General features: G+C 38.7%; 1 protein-coding gene across 2 annotated transcripts in view; it reads right to left on the bottom strand.

The window, feature by feature from the left end:
• Positions 1–24,365, bottom strand: part of TLN2 (talin 2) — a 173,151-nt gene that overhangs the window by 135,904 nt on the left and 12,882 nt on the right. The window contains exon 2 of one of the 2 annotated variants that reach the window (XM_032194875.1): positions 5,022–5,120. The gene's annotated coding sequence lies outside the window, so the exon portion shown is untranslated. Of the gene's footprint in view, positions 1–5,021; positions 5,124–24,365 lie in introns of both variants that reach the window. The other variant, XM_032194876.1, reaches the window with a different exon arrangement.

The following is a 24,365-nucleotide window of genomic DNA, read 5'->3' as shown; positions in this document are numbered from 1 at the left end:
GGAAATCGGGTAATTATTGTACTTCTGGAATACAATACCAGCTCAAGTGTTAAAAAATCAGCACCGTTTCTCTCTGTAACACTGTAAAAGCCACAATACTCAATTGTGACCACTCAGGCTTCATTAAGAGATGACTTGATCCTCCCCATTTCACATTACTTACAACTGAACAAAATTGAACTACTTAATTAGCAGGTAACATTTTATGCAATAATTATATGGAAATCCACACTAACCGTGCATTCCCATATTAACATTCACCTAACACATTTCTATATGGAAGATTCAATACAACTTCAGCCATTTTTCTCATTAAAAGGAATAGATCTTCTCAACTGGTGTTTCTAGTGGCATTAAGACAAACACGTCAGCCACCTACAACCATTTATATTCACTCTGACACCTTATTACTTAAACACTTGCTTACCCACTGCAATCTAACCGTTACCACTAAGTCTATATTGATTTGCTTCGCATTAATGTTACTATACTGATATCTACGCACCTAATATTGTCTCAGCCAAGCATATGAATAAATTGAAACTAAGTAATATGACCACATAAATGATGACTGCTTTCTTGCTGTAGCTGTAAAAAGAACAAAATCCTTCTTATTTGCCAAATTTAATTTCTGAATGCAGGACTTCTCAACTATGCTGCAAGGATATATTTAGCTGCTGTACTACAGCTCTCATCTCAGATTACACAGCTATTTAAATCTAAAAGCAATGCATGTGTTCATGAAAGCTGTTAGAGTAAACATTCAAGTCCAAATGTGAAGTCTTTGTGGACTAGGTTAAGACATACGTACATACAAAATTTATACATTACAGGGAAGTACTTTGGTGTCTTGTTTATCACAGCTTTCAAAAGGTACCTGTAACTCATTCCTCAATTTAAGATGGGAAGAGATGAATAGTTCTCATTAGTGGAGAAAAGCCTTTCCAAAGCAAGTTGAGAACATAGAAATAGACACACCATAACCTCCACTCACAGGCCACAGCTTAGCTTTCTTTCCCAGCCTTTCACCCTTGAAAGGGCAAAAAACCACACAAACCATGTAAGAAGATCAGAACTCAGTACTCATTTTGTGTGCCCAAACTAAGGAATCTTTAGCAGCCTAACAGAGCGGAGCTCAAGAGTCTGAGGGTGGTTCAGGATCATTCTCTGAATACAGAAAGCATAACAGTACTGCTCTCAAAGGAAACATACAGCCTTTACAAGGACCAGTAACACACATGGAACCTGAAAGCCAAAGGGGAGAAAACAGTAGGCTAACGGGAAAGACACTGGAAAGAGTTTGGCAGCAATTTCTCCTTCTGGACAGTGCTTTTGAAAAGACAGTCAGTGGCATTCCCACTTGGTGATATGAAGCTTGAGAACAGTACCTCAGCCACAGGAGGCTGAACTAGCAAACCACAATTTGTGGCTGTTGGTGCAATTGCCTTACACAAGTCAAGTCACAGAGCTACTCCTTTTGCTGTTGTAGCACCAGAGCCTCCATCCAGCTCATCCAGCTCTTGAATACTCCTGCAGAGTCACCAATTTTATGATCAAGCTTGGAGCTCAGATACTTGGTTGTACCAACTTCATTTTGATGTGACCAGAAATAGACCCTGGTTGTAGGTAAATGAATGCTAACAGTATTAAGCAGATACTAGCTATGCTTAGTTGTTATCAGAACAACTGACTATACACACGTGCCGAATACCTTTAATTAATACTAACTCCAAGTAACAACAGGAAAAAATATTCTGAGAATGGAAAAAAAACTTATAAGATTTGAAGATGGAGGAAAGAAGTAAAGTAACTAAAAAACTACAATTGTCAGAGAAAGGAAATTCAAGATTGATGAAGTTGTCCCTCAGAAGCCTTGTTGTAGCAAGCAGGCAAAAAAGGCCAAGTCAGGCCATTCAGGCTGCCACGAAGACAAAGCTGACAGCATGCAGGTGACAAGCTAATTGTGCTACACACAGAAGCTACAGTGGACACTGAAGACAAGATCCAAGATCATTCCACATTTTCACAACGGCTACAGTGGTTTGTAAAGCAAAAGGTTACACAGGGCTCTGCAGCATTACCAGAATGAAAGCATCAATTCATACCTGATACATGTCAGCATCTCACTCTAATTAACCCCATTAGCCCCACACAACTTCTTGTTCAAATACAGTATGCATATGGACTTGAACCATTACAACAAGGAATAACAGCCCTCTTTAAAATAGGATAAACACAAGAGAAATGTCAGGCTCTCCTACTTATAAATGTATGAAGGTCTAAGATGTTCAAAGAATGTGAACGGAAGTGCACAAAGCTGAATTAAAATATATGATACTTAATACTTGTTTAAACAGTATTGTTTTGTTTTTGAGTAATACCGATGCCTTAGCCTGAACTTCAAGGCTATATCTGAGGGGTCTTTCACCACTGCTGGAAAAAAAAAGAAAAAAGCATAGGAATACCCATTTAGCTTTACAGCAATCTACACAATTTCTCACAAGCTTTACATTTCCTCAAATTTATACATACATATATATAAATAAATTGATGCCACTTTCTAAAATTTGACCGTAATATTTAATTTTTCTTCATTATGCTGTATCAACTGGCTCGGATCTCAGAGTGCAGTTCAGAGCAGTTCTGAAAGGTTCAATATTCCTCATAAAAAACCTTTAGAATTAACTTTGAGCTCCAGACCTCTTTTAATCCACTTGGTTAGGATAGCCATTACAAAAATATTAAACCAAAAATCGCATTTTGTAATCACAACATCCAGCCAACTGTGATACTTGCAACAAATAATACTTGCCAGCAGTATACAAATGCATAACATGACACTGTATTAAGTCTCTGAAGAAGCTAAACTACAAACCATTGGCAATGATCCTAGAATTTATTTTGAAAAGAAGTCAAGGATGCTGCCACCACTGCTGGACTAGTAGTGTAACAAAAACCCTACGTATAACCAAGCAAGCTTACAGTTATGACAAACTTCACTCATGTTCAGCCTACACAAATGAACAAAGAAAAAAAGGTAGCCTGGAAAGCTCTGCTTAAACAGCAGCTTTATCCCTGGTTTGGTGCTGGCTGCCTAATATTTGGGTATGTCAGGAGGATAACGCCCTCCTCAGTAGGACTGGCCACTTTATAACTCTTACCTCCTCCCTAAAGCTTTCAAAAAAGAAAAAAAAAAGTAACAACACAAGAAAGTTAGCATTTCTTATAAATAGAAGAATCTATTTGCATTCTTCTGTGGTATTTTCATTGTTTTAAAATCTGGAAACTTTCAGTGCCTTTCTGTTCAGAGTATCTAGGAGTCAAGAGTTTTAACCCATGGTTTCAATTTAAAAATAAACTGTCCGAGTTATTTTCTATTTGCACAATAAACATCGACACGTGAAGATATTTTAGCATCCACCTGCAAAATGAACTACAGAGCAGTTCAATCAAATAATTTATTCGTGACTTCATAGCTCTGTAGGAAAAAGAGCCAGAGTTCTGAGTTCATACATGTGCATGAGACAGATACTGATCCAAACTAAAAGGATAACATAGCAACTATCAACTTCATTACAAGTAAGATCCAGTCAAAATTCACTACTTGTTTTTAACTTCTGCTATCCAACATGAAGCTCTTTTAAGTATGTGCTCCTATTCTCTGTAATAAAACGGTCAATTCTTCCTTGCAATAGCTGTGATCAACAACATATCAATGGTCACAGCCCAGAAAATGAGAACTAAGTGTCAGTATGGTAGTATGTACTTGTAGCAATATTTAGGTGATGAAATTCCAAACAAAGCTTGAAATTTGGAAGGTCATACCTCATAATCAAGTTAGTAACTCAAACTGAAGCTAGTACTCAAATAAGCAAAGCTGATGAAGAATTAACTGTATTGACACAAGAAAGTTACGTCAATGGAGACAGGAGTGACAGCAGGGGAAAAAGTGACAGTTTTATTTACACCTAAGAATCCTTGTGCCTGGAAATAGTCTCAAACAAAACACTTGGAAAGATGAGTTATCATGCCAGTCTTCATTAATGAAATTCAAAACACTGCTACTTGATGAAGCAATGTCATTTTCAGAGTAGTGTAACTGATGAAGACAGATTCTCTCAAAGGGACTATGTTCTGCAAGTGCCAGGAAAAGAACTGCAGTTTCCTGTCACATGTAAACCACGTTTTGACTGAAGTGTTTTCATATTCCTTCCTGAAATCAGAGTTGATGATAAACATAATCTAGTATTTCCTATTTCTGAACTGCCACAGTATAAAATACTTGCAACAACACTTTTTTCTTGTTTAAAGGTTTCTCCAGAATCCAACTATTATAGGCTGGCAGCTGCTTGAAATACCATGTATTGGTTAGTATGGCATTCCCAGTAACAAACAGCTGACGAATCTCTCGAGAGACATACTTTTTTTTCATTTCCAGTATTTCTACTAAACCCTAACAGCAACAATTATCTTCATTCTCCATCTGTGGGTCATGCCATTTCTTCCAGATTATGTGCTCAAATATGGTAGTCACAGTCCATTTTGCAGCATAACTTCGCAATAACACACCAATCAATACAGCACAGGCTGTGTTAAAAGGATACAACTATCCCCTGTAACCTAAAATTCCTAGTATGTAACTCCAGATTATCAAATAAACTACCGTATTTGGTTATTTTAAAGTTACCATGCTTCCCTATAGTCTTCTTCCTCCTATTTTAGCTTTGCTTAAGATTGTAAGACACCAAAGAGAGGTTTTGTTAACAGAATTTTCTCCTTTTTCATCTAATATTTTCATTAAATGCTAAAAATACAAAACAGAATTTTAATAAAGCAATACCTGAACTTTGCTTATTGATCAACTGCACGCACTAAATCAGAGACAACTACATGGTATAAAACAAATGCTGCCACTCACCACTTATTTTACAAGGTTTCATAAACAACATCACACTAACTATCTTTATAGGATGTATGTCTTTAAGTGGCAGCAAAGTATTCCCCCATACCATCATACTTACAGATTCCTTCGTGTCAGTCTGTGGTCTCAGAATACTGAAACAGGTCAACAGAACAGTCCAGCAGCAAGACAGACCTTGATGTTATCCCACAATGCAGTACTGCTAGGAAAAAAAAAGAGGGATAGGGAGGAAAAAAATTGTTTCAGTATTCTAAGTGAAAAGGTTAGCAAAACAAATATCAAGCTATGACAGCGCTCTTCAAAATGACAGGCACACCAAACCCAATGACAAATAAAAATCTTGAAATATGGCAGTAAAATGACCCATACACCAGTCCTTCAAAGTGAATTTATTAACAAACCAGCACAGTTCATATTGCAGAATTTAGCCAGAGTGACCTGACAGCAGCAACTGCTATCCAAACCTATAGCAGGAATTGGAAAACTACAGGGTTTGGTCAACACTCCTGAGAATGTGCGTAGTGGAGATGTGAATAGAAAAAAGAAACTCCTGATAGATGATAATTTTAACATCTGCAGTGTCACTACTTTATATCACCCAGTGCTTGTTTGTAGGAAAACGATCATTGTTTTCAAGGTGACTGTGATAAAATACTACAGCAAACCTGCAAGTCGTCATGCACTCAGAAGTTGCTTGTGAATCCAGTTCCCCTTAAATACCAGTCATCTGTCCTTACTGACATCTGTGAGTCTGAAGGTCACATAGACTGAGATAGTCAAAAACTATGGTGTTTTGTCCAAATTATAACAAAGTACCCTTAAGAAATGCCATATTTTACAGGACTTTGAAAAGGCTGTATTTTATTTTCATGCAACTCAAACATTTGACATGAACATTTCTAGGCTTAAACATAACATAAGCAAACTAAGCAGAGAAGTTACACTAGAGCCAGTAAAGGAATAAACACTGTAATCATAAGAAATACTTTCCATCTACATGAATATTAGAACATTGGTGCTAAAGCATTAATTTGAGGAGAAATGCACTGTCTACAACTGAGGTGCTATTTCTAGGACCTCACCTCCCTTTCAAGTAGCTGATGTCCAGATTACATAGGTCTAACAAAGAACTTTCCTGATTTCAGTGCCTGCCTCTGGAACTTGGAACATGCTCATTAATTTAATAAATAAATAAATAATAATTTGCAGTATTCAAATACAACTTAGAAGCTACTGACTGTGTTATTCAGTGATGCAAATATACACGCGACTATATATATGCATGCAGATGCACAATACGTAGTGTACCTTTTACTCCTCATTGGTTTCATTTCTCCCAGTTTCGGTAATGAACATGCTGAACTACTACATGCTGTTTGAGGCCTCAAGGATTATCATACAAGTGGTTAGCTTTTCACAAAAAAAGATCTAGGAAATGAAGTCATTTGTTTGTCTTGAAACTATAGCAGCTGTCATTACTATTCAGTCTAGCACTGCTGCTCATCTGTGTAGTAAAGCTGGCCATTTCAGAAGACATCAGTCATTCACAGCATGATTGCCCAACTGCTTCCCCTCCAATACAGAAGGGGATCAGATTCAACTATTCTCAAATTACTCAGGGTAATCACAAAACTAAGAAAGTAATGTAAGATATTAGCTTCTCCCCTTTGATTAAAAAAATCTTAAGTTTATTCGTAGCTTTTCTTCAGTTTTAAGGCTCAGCAGAAGGTATTTCATGGACAAGGATAGATGAACTTAAGGTCATTTCCTCTCAGAGGTTTACAAATAAGGGAGATAATAATTTCATCTAACAAAGCTGAAGGCACTCCAGAAATAATTGAGAATTCAAAGCAAACCTACACTGCAATCTACTTTTAGTTAACTAGTTTCCCTTTAGTCCTTACTAAAACTATCATATGCTTGCCAACTTGAGACTGTAACCTTACCTTATTTCCTTCTACAAACTTGTGGACTGCATGGTTTAGCAACAGAAATATAGGGTGACACAGATAAAGCCTAAATTAATCCTAAACCTTTGACTTCTATACTAATTAAATATCTGCAGTTGTAACTGAAAATTGCATGCGCCTTCTCTGCTAGAGTACCACTAACAAGAGATTAACATACAAATCATTTGAGTTGACATTTGGTATTATTTCCTCATGCAGCAAAAAAGACAGGCAGGATCCTTCCTCACATCCATACTCAACTCATGCAAATAATGAGACAGTATTTGCTCCTTCTCTGCTACCAAGTTGATTGTATACATCAGCAGAAGCATCTCTCCTAGAAGCAGTGTCACTTCCTTTAATCAATGAACTTGTGATATGCCATCAGTCAGTCAGCTTGTATAAAGATATGTATTAAAATTCTGACACTGGTCACAAAAGCCTTCTGCCTGGCAGCACTGAAAATGATCTGAAAGAAATATCATTATGTGTGGAAAACTATTCAGCAGACTCCTTTCAACAAGGTGATAGCTGTTCACATTCAACAATTTCCTCAACATCACTACAGATGTTTCCTATATTCTGTGATTCTAGAATCATTGGATATGATTCCTTATTCTATGATTCTATAGTTTGTCTTGGCTGCTTTGTAATGCCAGTACTACTTGTATGAAAGCCAGGCAGTCCTGGTACATGGGCAATACCACTACTTGGGCACTGCATTCATTATAATCTAACTGCCCACTCATACCACTTGACCATATGGCAGCACTTCTGAAAGCCTCACATTTTTGAGAGCAGATCTAAAGCTCAGGCACCTGAACTCCCACAAGCACTGTCCTGCAGCACTACATACACAGGCTACTTGTGAAATATTCTCCCACCAAACCTACAGTGTCTGGAAATACTTAGAGCACAGCACTGATGGACTGCTCATATGAGTGAAAACACCAAACAAGAACAAGCAGGCTTTTCTTTCACCTTACGTTCTTAAACACATGAAGTGCTGTACACAAACCAGCAAGACCAACAGAAAGTCTTTTTTCACATCACCCACTTAATGTACTCTCTAGAGAGATACATACATACAATCTACAGAACAATGTACAAATCAGAAAAAAACGAGTTAGATTTCTGATGTTAAATACTCAACAAAGGGACATTTTCTCCAGTGAATATAGGACTGGTTAAAAACTTACCTTTGGGGAAAAATTTTTATCTACTTGAAAAAGTTTTTCTAAAAGTCTTCAACATATCCTAGTATCCCACGCTTAATATTCAGAAGGCTACTGGAAATACATTGTTTAAAATGTGAAATTTTATAGGTGTATGACTACAGGTATAAATAGTCTTGCCCTTTACCACTTCATCACTTATTAAGAACTGAGTATCTCCCTTACAACAAAATCTTCTCACCATATTAAAAATTAACGAAAAGCATACATGTTTAATCTAAGAAAAATCCCTAACCCTCGTATCACTTGCTTGTCATATGACTGTAGATAAGTCATTATCGATATCGTCTCGCTGTTTTATCACAACCAAACATGTTATACATTTGTTTCCCCTTAGCTTTCTCAGAACTGTCTTGAAGTTGTTCTGTAACTCATGAGAATTATTCAAGCTGAAAAATGGGAAAAAAAAATCACTGAAAAGATTCAAAAGTTACCAGAGCATATACATTTTAGTCAACACGCATATCCCAAAGCCATAAAACATCAAGCTAGAGACATGGGTAGTATTCCAAACAGCATCACTCATTTCCAAGATGTACAAAAAGAATAATTTTGTTGTATAAGTAACTAGGGGAAATTTACAGAGTCTAGATGCCATGATTGCTGCAATAATCACTACAAAAATACTCAATTGTGATCACTGAATTGTCATTATCAATAATAACATTTACAAGATTCCAGGATTAAAAAAAAAAAAAAAAAAAAAAAAAGTTCTGTGTTATCAAACCTTAAAGTAACACCTTCTGCAGTACAACTTGTGAAAATAAGTGTTGAAGAAAGCAGAATGAAAAAAAGGATCCCATAAGTTTTTAATGTTACAAATAACAAGACTGCAAGCAGGGATAGTTTTGAAGAAGACACCAAAAAAATGAATGGTTAAAAACTAAAACATTATTCCTTTTATGAGAATTTCAATATTTGATTCCTATTTAAATGAATGAAGCAGAGGGCTTCTTGCAGAAAAAGTGTGTGCTTGCAAGCTATTGCACCCCCACCCTTCCACTACAAATATCTATTACCAACTAAACTATCACTATCAAGTATTCCAGGCACAAACTCCTGAGATGAATAAATTTACATGTAGCACCTTCTCACCACATGTTCTCTGAACACAGTAACAGCAATTTCCACCTTTTTTGGAAAAAAAAAAAAAAAAGAGTTGGTACTTTTGTAAAGGCTCCATTTTCAAACAGTGGATGTTTAACACTGATAGATGTGGCTTCTTCAAATGCCATATTCAGTCATCCTACAATTGATGCCTCTTACCTCTGCATTACTAAAACGCCAGCCACAAAAAAAAAAAAAAAAAAAAACAACAACAACAAAAAAAAAAAAAGCTTATGATCTTGTGTCCATAGAATCAACTCAGAGCAGGAGAGTTCTAAACACGCTTCCACCCAGCAGCTAATACAATAGGAAAATTTAGATTCAATAGCAACACACACCTATCTTCAGTCTAATTTCTCTATTTACACTAGTCAGTAAACACAGATGTACTAGTCAGTAAACAGAGATTTCAAATAAAAGAAAAAGTTGGTAGACCAGTGCTTCCCTCCTAAGTTACTCATGATCGGTGAGAACACCAACAGGTAAGATTCTATTCCCAAAGCAGACAATAATTGACCTAAAACTGATTTAACAAGCAATTTCAAATTCATAGGGAAGAATGAGCAGACTTGTGTGTGAAACTATTGCAAGAGTCAGACATTAATGGACTGTCAAACCAATCTGTGCCAAGCATTACAGACTTGGTCCATAGAGTTAACGACCGCTTGTCAGCCACCCAGGATTGGCAACCCCTCTCAACAGGGCACATCACTCCCCATACCAAGAGATCCAAAAGAAACAGATTTTAGCTACTCAAGAACATAAGCTGATGGCTTAATATTGCCTGACCTGTTTCTGTACTGTGATAACCATGCTGCAATCTGTTTTGTTTCAGACTTCTTGTAGTTTACTCCATGCCTCCACAGTGTTGTTGAAGACCTTAACCAAATCACATTATGCTCATGTTAAACAGAGGTATACAAAAAGCACTGACATGGGCTTGTTTTCATGTAAAGAAATCCTACGGGGTTTGCTTATGTACATCACGTTCATATGTGCTCAGAGTTACTTCCATGTAACACCCAAATCAACAATTTAAAGGCATTTTACAAAGCTTGGCTTTTTTTATGGATAGCTTAATGATATAGTGAATGAAGAAAGTTTTTAAAACAACACAAATCAACACAAGAACAGCCTTCTAGAAGCAAGACTGTTTCTGTGATACCTTTGCATACAGAGCAGCTTTGTATTGTATTGTACAGACGTTCTCAAATACAGGTGATTTCCCGCAGAAGTCACAAGCACTGATATCAACTATGAAAGACTGAAAGTATTTGATGCTTCACAAGTTTCACTGAATGCACCTTGTGCTGTCCTTGCAAATTCTCTCTGCCCTGGCTTTCACTGCCAGTCAGCACTCTACAAAAATTAGGAGTAGAGAGAAGATACAACCTGTTTTTTTCCAGTATTCCTGTGCAAGTGCCAAGATAAAAGTATTGACTAACTGACACAACACTTTGGTCCTTCCTGGCAAATATGTCAGATGATGCCCACGTCTGTAATTAAGGGTAACTTCTGCAGCACGTGAGGGGTTGCTGTATAGGCCAGGATAACTCACCATCATTCAGTACAAGCAAGGCAACGCCTGGGACTTTCCATTACCTCCAGGAGGAACAAGTACTGATGGCAGTGTGACACTCAGCCTGTACAGCTGCCACTAAAGCAAGTCAGCATTTTTGTTGAAGTTATGTGACAGAAGTTACCTTACACCTACCAAACTTTTTTTTTTTTTTTTTAATTGAGTCAAATTTACTCTTCAGTATCTATCATTGGATGCTAAGTCATATTCTTTCCTCTGTTTTCATGCATTTGTCAGCTAGCATCATAGTACATTAAGGCACAAGCAATGTTTTTTCACATATTTGAATTCAACTACAGCAGCAGTTTATGCTACTAAGTAACTTGAAAAAGCTAACCCAAATGCATATTAAGCAGCAAATTCTCACGCTACGAATAGCTTCCACAAAGATACTACCTCTCAACCTTCTGCAAAGCAACATTACAATTATGCGTCCGGTATCAGACAGGCACTGACTTAATTCTGCCTTCATTTACAGCCTTTTGCATTTAACCCCCCTGTACCTCACAGAAATAAAGCTACAATGACTCCCCTCAACATGAAATAACTCCAATGCTGTTCAGAGGCCAATGTAAATAACTTTCTTCCCTTTCAGTTTGGAAATGTTTCTGAATACATATTTTTAAGTGAAATATAACTACATGCACCTTGTTTAGCTTCACTGGTACCATGCAAGCCCCTGCACCCATCATGCAGCCACATACTGAGACAGGTACTGCAGCAGGTGGCAATGACTTGCACAGCTGGGAATGACAGGAGCTGTGCCATGGGGCACATCCTAAGAGAAACTGGAAAGCACGGATACCCACGTAAAAGAAGTGGCTCAACAGAAGGCTTGTCATTTAAAGGATGTTATAAATTAAGCCAACCACTCTTTGCCCTATATCTGCAGTTACCTCCCTTATTTTACTAAGACAGAACTGTAGTTTTGTTGGACTTCGTTGCTGTTGTTTTGTTGGTTTTAAGTAGCTCAACTACCAGAAATCTTACACTGAACAGTTGAAGTGTTTTTAAGAAATATTTTCCCTTCTCACCACCATTTCACATCCAGCCTTCTAACAGTGCAGGCACAAGGTTGCCAAGAAATGTCAAAGCAGCCGTTAGTGTTGCTTACCAGTTGCTCAGCCGCACAAAGCAAAAGCTACCACTTTGACTGAGTGGCATCATAGCCACCGTCCCTCACAGCAGTCCACACATTCATTCACATGTATAATTGGCTCACACAAGCACATTCCTCCCTCTACTCAATCTTTCAGTTGCTTTGAGTGCTTTGCTAATTACACATCAGGTACAAGTTCACTTTAAGGGACCTCAGCAGCACGTGCAACAATTTGAGATAGCCCTTTCCAGCACTGGAGGAAAAAAAAAAAAAAAAAAAAAAAAGAGAAGAAAAGACCACAAGAAAAACTTTACACCTCCATGTCATGGAACAAAATTTATATTTCCATCACCTACCAGGACTAGCATTTGTAGCTTCACATTTACTTAAAAAATAAAGTGGTAAGTGATAAACTATGTTCTCTTTCCTAACACATTTGAGAGCTAACAGCACGAATTACTGGGCTTTCTACTGCAGCACAATCTTCTAGACTGCCAAAAACCACTCTTAAACACTTTCCTTGCTGGTTATTTTCTCAGACCTATATCAGTAGGCATAACCACTTGAAAAACCTGCTTTAAGCATTCAGTGCTGCAAAGACATTGTATTCCAACCCTGGAGTTGTTTGTTGTTTTTGTGGTGTTTTTTTTTGGTACACAGAAGCTTACAAAAACAATAGCTGTCATTTCCAACATCAGAGACTCTCAGTAACACTCCTGATATTGTCCTGTAACATTCAACTTGCACATTTGGTCAGTTTGAATTCCAAGTTATAAGAATAGCATTCTGAAAATGTAGTACTTCAGTTTAACACAATTTTTAGCTATAGTCTAGTTAAATACCGATAAGCTGTCAGAGATGTTGGTGAAATACTGCCTGAGTATCAAATGCCATATTGAATTCTGAGGTTATAGCACCACAACTGTAAGACTCCATCAATCCATGGGATGAGAATGAGGGACGCTGCAGGACTGCCAGTGCTGTTCTAGCACTCGGTGGACACACTATACCCTTGTAGTATTCCTTCATGCTCAGGTGGTTTTGGCTGCCCCAAACAGGTAACTACAAACTCTGTATGAAGACAGAGAATGTATTATGCTACAAAATTAAACAGTGAACACTCAGAAATGCCATCTCCTGCGCAGCTGAAGCCCACCACAGATCAGGGAACAGTAAGTATTTGGAGTCTTTCTACATTCAAATATTAGCAGTTGGCTGTAAACAGTACTGAAAGTTTGCCAGCAACCACACTGCACGGCACAATTGACATGGTGGAGGAAAGAGATGCCATCCACAGGGACCTAGACAGGCTTGAGGGGTGCGCCTACATGAAGTTCAACAAAACTAGGTGCAAGGTGCTGCACCTGAATGAGGGCAATCCCGAACACAAATACAGGGCAGAAAATGGATTGAGAGCAGCCCTAAGGAAAAGGAATTGGGTGTGCTGGTTGATGACAAACTCAACATGAACCACCAATGTGCACTTGCAGCCCAGAAAGTCAAACATATCCTGGTGTAGTGGTTTAACCCAGCTGGTAGCTAAACACCACACAGCCGTTCGCTCACCCTCCCCCCTCCCTCTCTGGGATGGGGGAGAGAAACGGGAAAGTAAAGCCCGAGTTGAGATAAAGACAGTTTATTAAGACAGGAAAATGATAAGAACAACAATAATAATAATAACAATAATAATAACAACAATAATAATAATATCAACAATGATGATAATAGTACTACTAATAATAATGTGTACAAACAAGTGATGCACAATGCAATTGCTCACCACCCCCTGACCAATGCCCAGCCTAACCCCAAGCAGTCTGGCCCTTCTCCCCCCGGCTAGCCACCCCTATATATTGTTTAGCATGACGTCAGATGATATGGAACACCCTTTTGGCCAGTTTGGGTCACCTGTCCTGGGTCTGTCCCCTCCCAGCTCTTGCTGCACCCCCAGCCTGCCCGTTGGCAGGACAGAGCAAGAAGCTGAGACATCCTTGGCTTGGTGTAAGCACTGCTCTGCAACACTTAAAACATCAGGGTGTTATCAGCACTCTTCTCATCCTAAGCCAAAACATAGCATTCTACCAGCTACTAGGAAGAAAATTAACTCTGTTCTAACTGAAACCAGGACACCTGGGCTGCACCAAGAGCAGCATGGCCAGCAGGGCAAGGGAAGGGATTCTCCCTGTCTGCTTTGCTCTCACGAGACCCCAGCTGAAGCCCTGTGTTCAGCTCTGGGGCCCCTAGCACAAGAAACACATTTGTCAGCTCAGTTAACGCCTCAATTAACAAATCACCAAATGCTATTTAAAAATTACTTCCATTAGTACCATTAACACAGAAATGGAAGTGTAACTGTGAAGACTGCTGAGCCAATTGCATTAGCACTCAAAATGGGTATCTCAGGTCTGCTCTTCCCAACCTTTTCCCATCCATTGTTCTAGCTCCAGAAGTGATGGAAGTAAAAACAGAGACATTCTCATAGCAACACTCAGAGCAGCAGCAGACTGCCATCTGGATGGTTCTATAGAGGGTTACAAGGAGTTACTTGTTTCACTTCTCACACAACCTGTGTTTAGGTTTGTGAGTCAAGAACGTTCATCATTGTTACTATGCCCATACAACTCAGCCCAGGTCAGCAAGGTAGCAAAAAGTTTACCCACAGCAACACATGACATATGAGAGTTGTTTTTTCACCCCTTATTCAAATTAGCTAAAATGTACAAAATAAGACAACCTTCAAACCTTTAAAACAGATAACTTTTCTTCAGCTGAAAATACCTTTATTTTCTCTTCTCTTGTCCTTTGCTATGTTTTTTGAAAGGAATTAGAAGACAAAAATAGATAATAAAAGTCACGTGAAATAACATTGATACACAAAATCAATTATCAGGAATTTTATTTTTATTTTAAAAAATTATACAAGACATAGGGATGGCTAAGAAAGAATAAATGTCCCCCGTAGGAAATGTGCTCCCACTAAGTTTGGTTATTGTTTCTGTTTTATTTGTTTTAAATCTATCCACTCTTCCGGTCAGTCTCACAGAAGTATTAGTAGAGATGAAAATAAGTATCAAAAAACACATGAACGGAAAACTGGCCATTATAAGTGTTTGCGTTCTACAAGTTACTTTAAAACAATTACACAAGAAACCAAACTCTGTTCAAATAACTATTTCCTTCCCAGAGGAAGGAGACAAACTAGAATAATAATATACACAGAAAAACTGAGTGATGCCAGCTGCAGGAAAGCAATGATGCATAATTGAGCCCACATGAAGACACTAAAGCAAATTTCAGCATCATAATTACACTCCAGAAGCAACTTGTTTCACCAATCCAAGTTGGAAGCTCATAAAGCTGGGGGACATAACCATCTCCACCCTAACAAGCAGTCAGGTCAATACTAGGACTGGTACAAGGGGGAAAGGAGGAAGAACAGACAGCAACTGACCTTGGTTTGATCTAAGCCAGCCTCCTTGAAATTGCACCCTCAGACTAGAGAAGTGTTTCTGTATCAGGAACCATTTCTTTCATGCACTGTGTGCTTCCTTCCTGACATGGTGCTTCTCAGGATACAAGGTAGGCCTGAGGGACCCATGGTAACAAAAAAGGGTAAAGCCTCCTCTTCATCCCAATAACAGTTCCAACAGCAGATGACACAACCTAGGTATAGCGAGTCAACAGCAAAGCAAAACTGCTCCTGCTCGAGCTGAAGGACACACAACATACCAGAACAGATTTTGCGGTCTAAGGAGAAGGATACTCAGAAGACCCACAGTGCTGACCCAGCCTTTTTAACCCTTTATGACAAAGTATCCAAGCACAGATGCTCTAAAGGAAGCAGGAAATAGCTCAAAGAGGTTCTCTAACAGATAAGGTTATTGTTCAAGTCTATGAACAACATAGATGTTCAAAGTTAGGCTATTCTTTCACTGCTGTCAACTGTACTGGAAAAGGTGAACTTGGATGTTATTTTGCATTAGAATGAGCTTTTTCAGGCAAAGGATTGTGCAAATCTGCTTAACAGACTTCACCATCACAGCTTTTCCAACACAATCAGTGTTACGTTTATATTCACGTTAAGAGTATTTATGGCAACTTCTGCCAAAAGCAGATGGCACAAGCTTAGCTCTTCTTTTAAACAAATTATCATGCTACTTTACTTCCAAAAATCGCTCACTTCAATTTCAGCCCAAACCATTTATATCATGCATCTACAGGAATGAAAGGAATAAGACTAATGAATTTACACGAAGACTACAGATACTTCACTGCAATGCTTATAAAAGACTTCAAGACACATGTAGAAAGGAATAGTGTTTTTTTAGCCTACTGGATATGATAAGTCACCTCTGCTTTCTACATTTGTGCCCGAGAATGATTTTTTCATATCTGGGGAGACTGCACGTTATTTTCTTAGCTGTACAGTTGTAACCAGAGAAGACTCATCCTTTCTATACTGGTAGCTAAAGAAGCTAAAGTGTAGGATAGCAAAAGATTCACCATCCTATCCCTAGAACATTTAATATGAAACATCTTCCCAGTGTTGAAACGAGTCAAATTTTCCCAGTAGCTTATATGTTACTGAGAACTGAATTTATCATGTCTTAGCAACATGTTTTATGATAGCTGAAGGAGCACTGAATAAGCAGGTTCCCTATAAACATATGAACCTATCTTTCTAGTTTCACAGATGCTATAGGTGCCAAAGGTCCTCATCATCAGTCTGCAGTGCAGGTTGTTACCCAGCACAGAACTTTGTGAACACACGAAAACAGCCTGGCTTACAACAAAACCAGGCGTATTTGCAAGCTATATTGCTCTGGAATGATAGCTGGCTTTGTCCTTCTCCCAGCTCTCATTTAAGCCTTAACTCCCTATAAATGCCATAGATAAAACTATTGCAGCCTACTTTATTTAGCTGCCATTCATTTGGAATAAATAGGGGCTTTGTTAATAACTTCCAAGCACAGAATGAAGGCCCACCCCACACATTTGTGCAAGGCAACTGGAATGCATCAGCATAAAGGTCTTCAACTATTAGCGGCTTCACATTTACAAGATACAAGTTTGTCAGTAAGTTGTCAAAGCTGAAGAGTTAATGCATTAACTGTTCTCCACCTTAAAAGAAGTGTTGGATATACCACAAACATATTTACTAGTAGCTTAAAACAGATGCTTTTAGTCTACTTGAGTGTCAGATAATTGTTCACATATTAATGAGCATGTTGAGACCAGCAACTTCGATTGCACTGCAAAGAATCTGAACAGCATTAAAACCAAAAAGGTTCCACTGTTAACATCCTCCTCCCTTCCTCTCCGCCCCCCCCCCCCCCCCCCCCCCCCGCGTCTCCCCCCATCTTATTCTAAAACCTTATACATAAAGGTTTTAGTCTTGCTTCCTCAGCCCATTTCAAAATTCCCACTAAGGCTTCCCTAAGGAATTTGTTGTTGTGCAGCAAAAAGTAGATTTGAATAAGATTGTACTTCAGATCTGAGACAAACACTTTCTGTAAGCATGAAAGGCATCTCACTGCAGTATTTCAAGTGACAAAAGTGATTTCTTCTATTAACCAGCTCTATATACCAGACATTTGCAAGGAAAATTCCTAAATATATGGTCTGGAGAATCAACAGCATCAATTTTGACAGTAGTGTCACATTCAAATATATTTAACCAAAGGCAAAATAATGACTTAAGCTTTTCTTATTTTCCCCATAGAAAACATATGGGTTCAAGGTTTCTTTACCAAGCTATTCTGTATTCAGTTTGATTATTTTACTTTATTTAAGGAAAAGTATTAGAACAAATAAGCTTAAAGTAGGGCAGAGATCACCAACAGAGGTAGGAGAAGAGCAGTAAGGCGACCAGTTCATTTCTGTAAATAATATTTGTACTCAGTACTACAAAAAAGCTAACCCATCATGCTGCTGAGCTAACAATACCAGCAGCACCAACTCTACTCCAATTCCACGGTTCTGAATTACAGCTCATCTAAAACTTAGCTCTATGAATGCAAAAAACACTTCAAATGTTTGAAGAACAGCAGCTTTGCTGTCCAACTTGTAGAAGCTAACCTCTGCTGGAACCTTAAAACAAAGACAGCCATAAAACCCCTAGGCACCCAAACCACTATCCTTTACCTTTCAGACACTTGCTCTCTTCAGTCACAGAATCACAGAATGGCTGAGGTTGGAAAGGACCTCTAGATGTCATCTAGCCCAACTCCCCTGCTCAAGGAGCGTCACCTTCAGCAGGTTGCACAGGATCACATCCAAATGGGTTTTGAATATCTCTGAAGAAGGAGACACCACAACCTGTCCAGGCAACCTCTGCCAGTACTTGGGCACCCTCACAGTCAAGAAGCTTTTCTCCATGTTCAGATGGAACTTTCCGTGTTTCAATTTGTGCCTGTTGCTTCTCGACCTAAGTTAGGCAAGAGAAGCTCCAGTATTTCTGTTCATGGCCACCACAGAGCAAACTCTCCCCTTCATCTACCTTTAAAATCCATAACCCTTTCTTGGAAAGATGAAGAGCTACATGGGAGAGAGAAGAGAATTGGCTAAGGAGAACAGCGAAAAAGAAGAGAGATTGGTTTCAGCAACTAACAGTTGGGAAGTAGCAAATGAAAGTAACAGTCCTGGCTTAATGGCAAATATCTGTTCACAGGGCGTGCACGTTACCAGAAAAGAGAAGTTGGCCTTAAGAGAGAATTTGGAGTGTCTACAATCTTTCTCTTAAAGACTAAATGGGTGATTCAAGTTTCTGTAATGCTTTTTGGAAACAAAGGCTGCTATTCAACCAAAAAAAAATACATCTTTAATATTTCAGCCATTTGACAGTTCAAGCCCAAAAGCTGTCTTTGTGCATCCAAAAAAAGTTCATAACCACAAGACAAACTCATATCAAAGCAGTCTCATTTGTCTAGATTTTCCCCACATTCCAGGTGTTTAAACTTGATAACAATTCAGGTGAAGACGACTTTGGACTTTTCTCCTCCTATCAGCAACCTGTGATGAGGTGAGGGAGGAATCCCTCTAGACAGAGCTTTTCAGCCACAGAGTGGGAGAAGATCGAGGAACCAGAAGTACTGAAGTGTAATCATCCTACCCAAAACCCTGGACTAATTACTAGGACTTCTTACCTGTCACTGCCTGATACTAGTACCTTGTCCATCAAAAAGCTCTGACCAAAAATACTTAACATTCTGAAATAAACTGTTCTGCTGCTTTTACAGCTTTACCAGTGGCTATAAAAACTGATCTCACATCTGGCACCATAACCCCCACCCCTCATTCAGAAAGTGACATTTCATCCTCACATTTCATCCCTTCTTGTCCATGTTCTAGATTTCTTGCTCAACATTGCCACCCACCTCATGCTGCAGGTCTCTTGTTCACATCGTTTGCCTCTCCTCTCTCACACGGGCAAGTCCAAGCAACCTCTTTTCTCACTACACTCCTAAAACACAGGTGCGTTATACACTGTAGTTGACACGTGGAGTTCCCACAATAGCTGGGAAGCTCAGGAGAAAAGGGAATGCAAGGAAGATGTAAAACTCCATTTTTTGAGGCAACTATAAATAAGGGAGCAGCTTCTCCCTTATTAAACAATGCCACTGACTTCTGATACCTTGCATTTCTGTCCTTACAACAAAAAAAATTGTCCTGTCGCATAGTTCTGAAAAATGCATATAGCATTTCCACCTTCATTCACACATAAAAAACAGCTCTGTGAATGGAGTTGATTGCACAGCTACCAACTAAATCGATGCCAAGCCTGAGCTACAGACCCTCCTTGCTTCATATGGGGAGCCTGGTAATGCTAGGAGAAGAAACAGAGGGAAAAGCAAGTAGACCTCAGATATCAAACCAACCTAGGTCTTTCACAGGGATTTCTACAGTGACAGGCCACAGCTTCTGTAAATCCATTCTTCTACTGGACAGAGCAGAGGACTCAGCAATTGCTTACTTGAGGTTAGCTCTGTGTGCACACATATATATGTGTCATGCCCACATGCATGAACAGGTAAGGGAAAATTGTAGGCACATCTCCTTTGACCTTAAGGATCAAGAACCGAGGACATGGACTATTCAACTCACTTTCAAGTCTACTTCCTAAGGGTTTTTCCACTGTACTTTCAATTGTGCAGCTGGAATTTCCCCACTAGTCCAACCAGGGGACATAACTATTTTCAAACCATTGTTTGATGCCTAACAAGCTTGTAAGTTCTCCAGGCTCTAACCAACATATTACAGATGCAGTACACAATTACGGAGCCACCTCTAGACCTATGCACCAGAACTGGCGCATAGAAAACAATAACCAACAATGACAATACTTCTGGGTTTCAGTCACTTAAAATTGAGTAGATATAAAGTTAACTAAAGCAATAGCAAGATTTTAACAGCATGTTGCCTAGCAAGTTATAAAATAATGCCCACAGAGGCATTCAAAGCTAAAGCTGTGAGGTATTCAAAGCTAAAACTAAGGTGTTAGAGGGTTTCTGGGCAGGCCTGTTCAGGTCCTAACAGAAGAGATTCTACAATTAGTTTTATTTTTTTCAGTTCTCAAAGGAGTGATGTTACTGGTCAACCAGCTGCCTGCATGAGGCATTAGTGACTCATAAAGATTGCATACATCTGGAGTGAAGTCCAACAAACAGCAACATGTAAGATCCAGGGCTCCTGATAGCTGTAGCTTCTTCACTGAGAACCCTATTACTACAAATCATGTTTCACAAGCCATGTATGCACAGTAACGCCTGTACAGATACTGCCTGCCTCATTGCCCTAAAAATAACTTTGCTTAGGAAAGCCATCAGGACGTCATACATTATGCTACGTAGGCACTTCCAGTGCATACCCCCTCAGTTTTTACATTCAACAACTGAACTGCAGCCAAAAGATAGGCTTACTGAGAACTCATCTGCTTGTAACTGTAACCATGCTCATTAACAAAACCTGAAAAACAAAAGTTCTAGCTCTTGCCACGCTAACAAATAAGTTTACGTGTTGGAGTTTTTGAGGTTGACTGCAACAGCTTGAGGGTCCACAATATCAAGCCCTGCTGAAAAATTACATTCCCTCAGTGGTACTCTCAAAATACCATGAAACTGAGTTCAACAGAGTACTGAACGTAACAGCATAGAAAGAACAAAACAAAACGAAAAAAAAGTTTTAAGCCAACTAAACATTATATTAGCAGGCAGATTTCTCACCTGAAACTAAAATAAATGAAAAGTTAAGTACTGATTTTCATGAATCATGTTACTTTCAGTGTATCTTTAGTGAAAAAGAAGATTCTGGCTAGTATTGCTGACAGCATGAAAACCTAGGAACAGATCTGAGTGTAGAATCGAAGACTGAGTACTGAAGCCAGCAGAAGGGAACAGAAAACAATGATCACATCTGAAGGACTGAGTTCTTAACTGTTTCAGCAGTCTTAGGTCCAGCATTGTGAATTAAAAGACATAGGTGACAAAGATCCAAGACGTGAAATTACAAAATGTCCAATATCTAAGGGAGAATTACACTCCAATGGGCACCCAAGGGATGGGGGTAGGGAAGCAGGGCATGAGCAAGAGATGCTGTGCAAAAACAATCACTGCTCCTGACCTAGTTGTGTCAGTCATGGAGAGGCTGAATCAGACAAATCTGATTTTAGCTTGTCTGATGAGAGTGCCTGAAAGGATAGGGAAGGACTGGCATGAGACTATTCGCAGCTCACCTTTTTCAGACTAATTTTAATTTCTCCCACAGCTTTCGTACCTTGATTTGATAAATGATATAAAACAAATACCTATGCCAAATGAGTTTCATTATCCCTTAAGTCAAGTTAGAAACCAAGCTAACTCCATTTTCCCTTAAACAACTGAATCACATCATCACCACTAACTCTGCTTTATCATCCACCTGCCAGATACAGAACATTTTACGCAGCAGTGCAGCAAACAGGTGTTTTTCATTCAGTCCGCTAGAAATCGCTGACTTAGGACTCTTGTTGTCCCAGTGGTATTACTTTCAAGATCAAGGATCTAGATCAAGTATCAATCATGTTTTAAGTAACCAGCTGCTTCCAACACACCAACACTTACTGCATTGCAAAGTCAGAGATATAAGTAGTAAGATCTGAAGATGGCATACAAGGTAAATGCCAGCACCTACCTGTATTTGGCCAAAGCTACATTTTAGTAAGACAATTATCAACTAACTAGCATTGCAATATTTGTAACTGAATGGTTCAGAACACTTAGCAATAGTGATACTAAAATACCTGATTTAATAAGAGTGCATTTTTATTAATGTTTTATATCACAGTTTTGAAGATTTTTTTCGTTTTTAATGTTAAAGAAAGAACACACATCAAAACATTGCAAAGTTTCTTCATCATTTATTCCAAGAACTTAGCTTCCATGACAGCTGCAGTACAAGAACCATAGCCATGCAAGGGAAAGCAATATAAACAAAAAGTTTTTTCCTTTCTATCACCCATTCAAGATTTATTTTCTTCAAGTTTCAGGCATAGCAGATCAATGCATGAAATACACAAAATAACATGTAGCTATTAATATCAAAAGAATCATTTAAACAAGTCTCCTGTTACCTAATTTTTTTATCCTGTCCCAGGCAAAAAGCAAACAAAACAAAAACAAACAATAAAATAAAATAAAATAAACACATATCATAGTGACTTTCCCAGCTTATGACCCAAAGTGCATTGTTTTTGGAGTACATCTGAATTTGTTGCAACTTGTTGAGGACTCGAAGTCAAAGCACACTGTAAGACACAGTTTGAACAGAAAAAGGAAGCTATGAATGGGGTGTGAGCAGCAGGGGAATCCCCTTCTTTCTCACTGCTATTTATAAATGAAGGCAAGTAAGGTCGTTTCCAAATTAATACTCAATTCTCTAAGCTACTTCTGCTGGGAAGGGAGAAATAAACAAAAAGCACAAGTATTTCAAATAAAATGCTCTAAAGCAACAATTGGAAAACTTCATAAACTGGAGAGACAAACTACACTGACCATCTCTACAACAAACCACTAACAAAGTCAGCAGTTCGTGTTCTGTGTGTCATTTCTTTTAATGCCAAATGCAATGAACTCTGAAGTAGCTGGCATTGAAATGTGGAGTAAGGAAGCACAACTAACACCAGTTTCCTTATCAGCTGTAGGAATAGATTTTGCATTACTCTGGCTTATTTGAAAATGTTGTTTGGCTGCAAGTATCCTTCAGAAAGCAAACTTCAACATTAGGAAACATTCTTTCAAAGGGAGTCTCCAGCTTCTAGTCCAACTTCAAAAAAGTGGGGAACATTAATGACATCTATTTGTTTACCCATAAAAATAACAAAAAAAATATAAAAATAAATATCAAAGCACACTGTTGATCATGACTTCCGTCCTAATGTCAAACTAATTAACACTACTTCAAATTACGAACGTAAGAATGTTTTGAATTTTGAAGAGTTAGGAGGGGATTTTATTTGCTAGGCACATTGCAAGTCAAACAAGTCTTCTGTCAACTCATTGCCCAAATGTTTTTCTGCCCTAACTGCATCAAGAAGCTAAGTGTTGTACTATAGATCATTTATGGTATTAATTCCTGGAAAAAGTGCATGGCAGTGAGCACTGCAGCTACTTGTCAGGAGGCTGGTTTGTAGATGCTCCTGCATGCAAGAGAATGAACATCAGCTTGCTGCTCTGTTGGAATCACCACAAATTCTTTGCCAGCACAAGAACCAGCACAGAACCTGCATTTTCGTTGCTGACCTGAAGGAAGAAACAGGCTTTACAACCACGTTTACTACAAAGCTTAGCACAGAAGTGATCAGAGTTCTGCATGAGAAGTTTCATGTCTTCTGATAAGGCAGCTATTACAACCTGGTACCAACAGCAAACGCTTTACCTACTCTTGAATGGAAACAAAAAGACTTCCAGAGAAAAGCATGCATGAAATTATACTAAGTGCTGGTGAGATTTGCTTTAAAATGTAATGTAAGGGGTAGAATCCAGCTTTTAATGGACCTTGAAGATTTACACTGGTCCAATCAACAACCTTACATGATCTAAGTATATCAAAAAATTGTATTTGAGAAAGAGATGAGAAGCCAGTCACTCATATAACACAAGCACCCCCAGCTTCACTCTACTTCTTGTGTGCACTGCCACACAGGATTTAAGATTCCACAGCAAAGTTAGGCTCCTCACTGCATAGAAGTCTAATCCCTACCCCCTTAATGTAAGATCTGAACCTTGCAGAATTGTTGCTATCAATACCTGCTAATCCATGAATAAACTCCCTATCTCCACACAGAACATAATGAACTGAGAAGAAAGTGGAATTAAAGACAACTGTTCTGTCTGGATGGTGCATCTCCATGCTGCTGGAACAACTCGGTAATGAGCTCTTCTCACCAGGATTTGGAACTAAGTAAGTACTTCTTGTAAACCACACCCAACACGAAAAAGCA

The sequence above is a fragment of the Aythya fuligula genome, chromosome 11 (assembly GCF_009819795.1).
Source record: "Aythya fuligula isolate bAytFul2 chromosome 11, bAytFul2.pri, whole genome shotgun sequence".
NCBI lineage: Eukaryota > Metazoa > Chordata > Aves > Anseriformes > Anatidae > Aythya > Aythya fuligula.
This window is presented reverse-complemented; position numbering and strand designations above follow the sequence as displayed.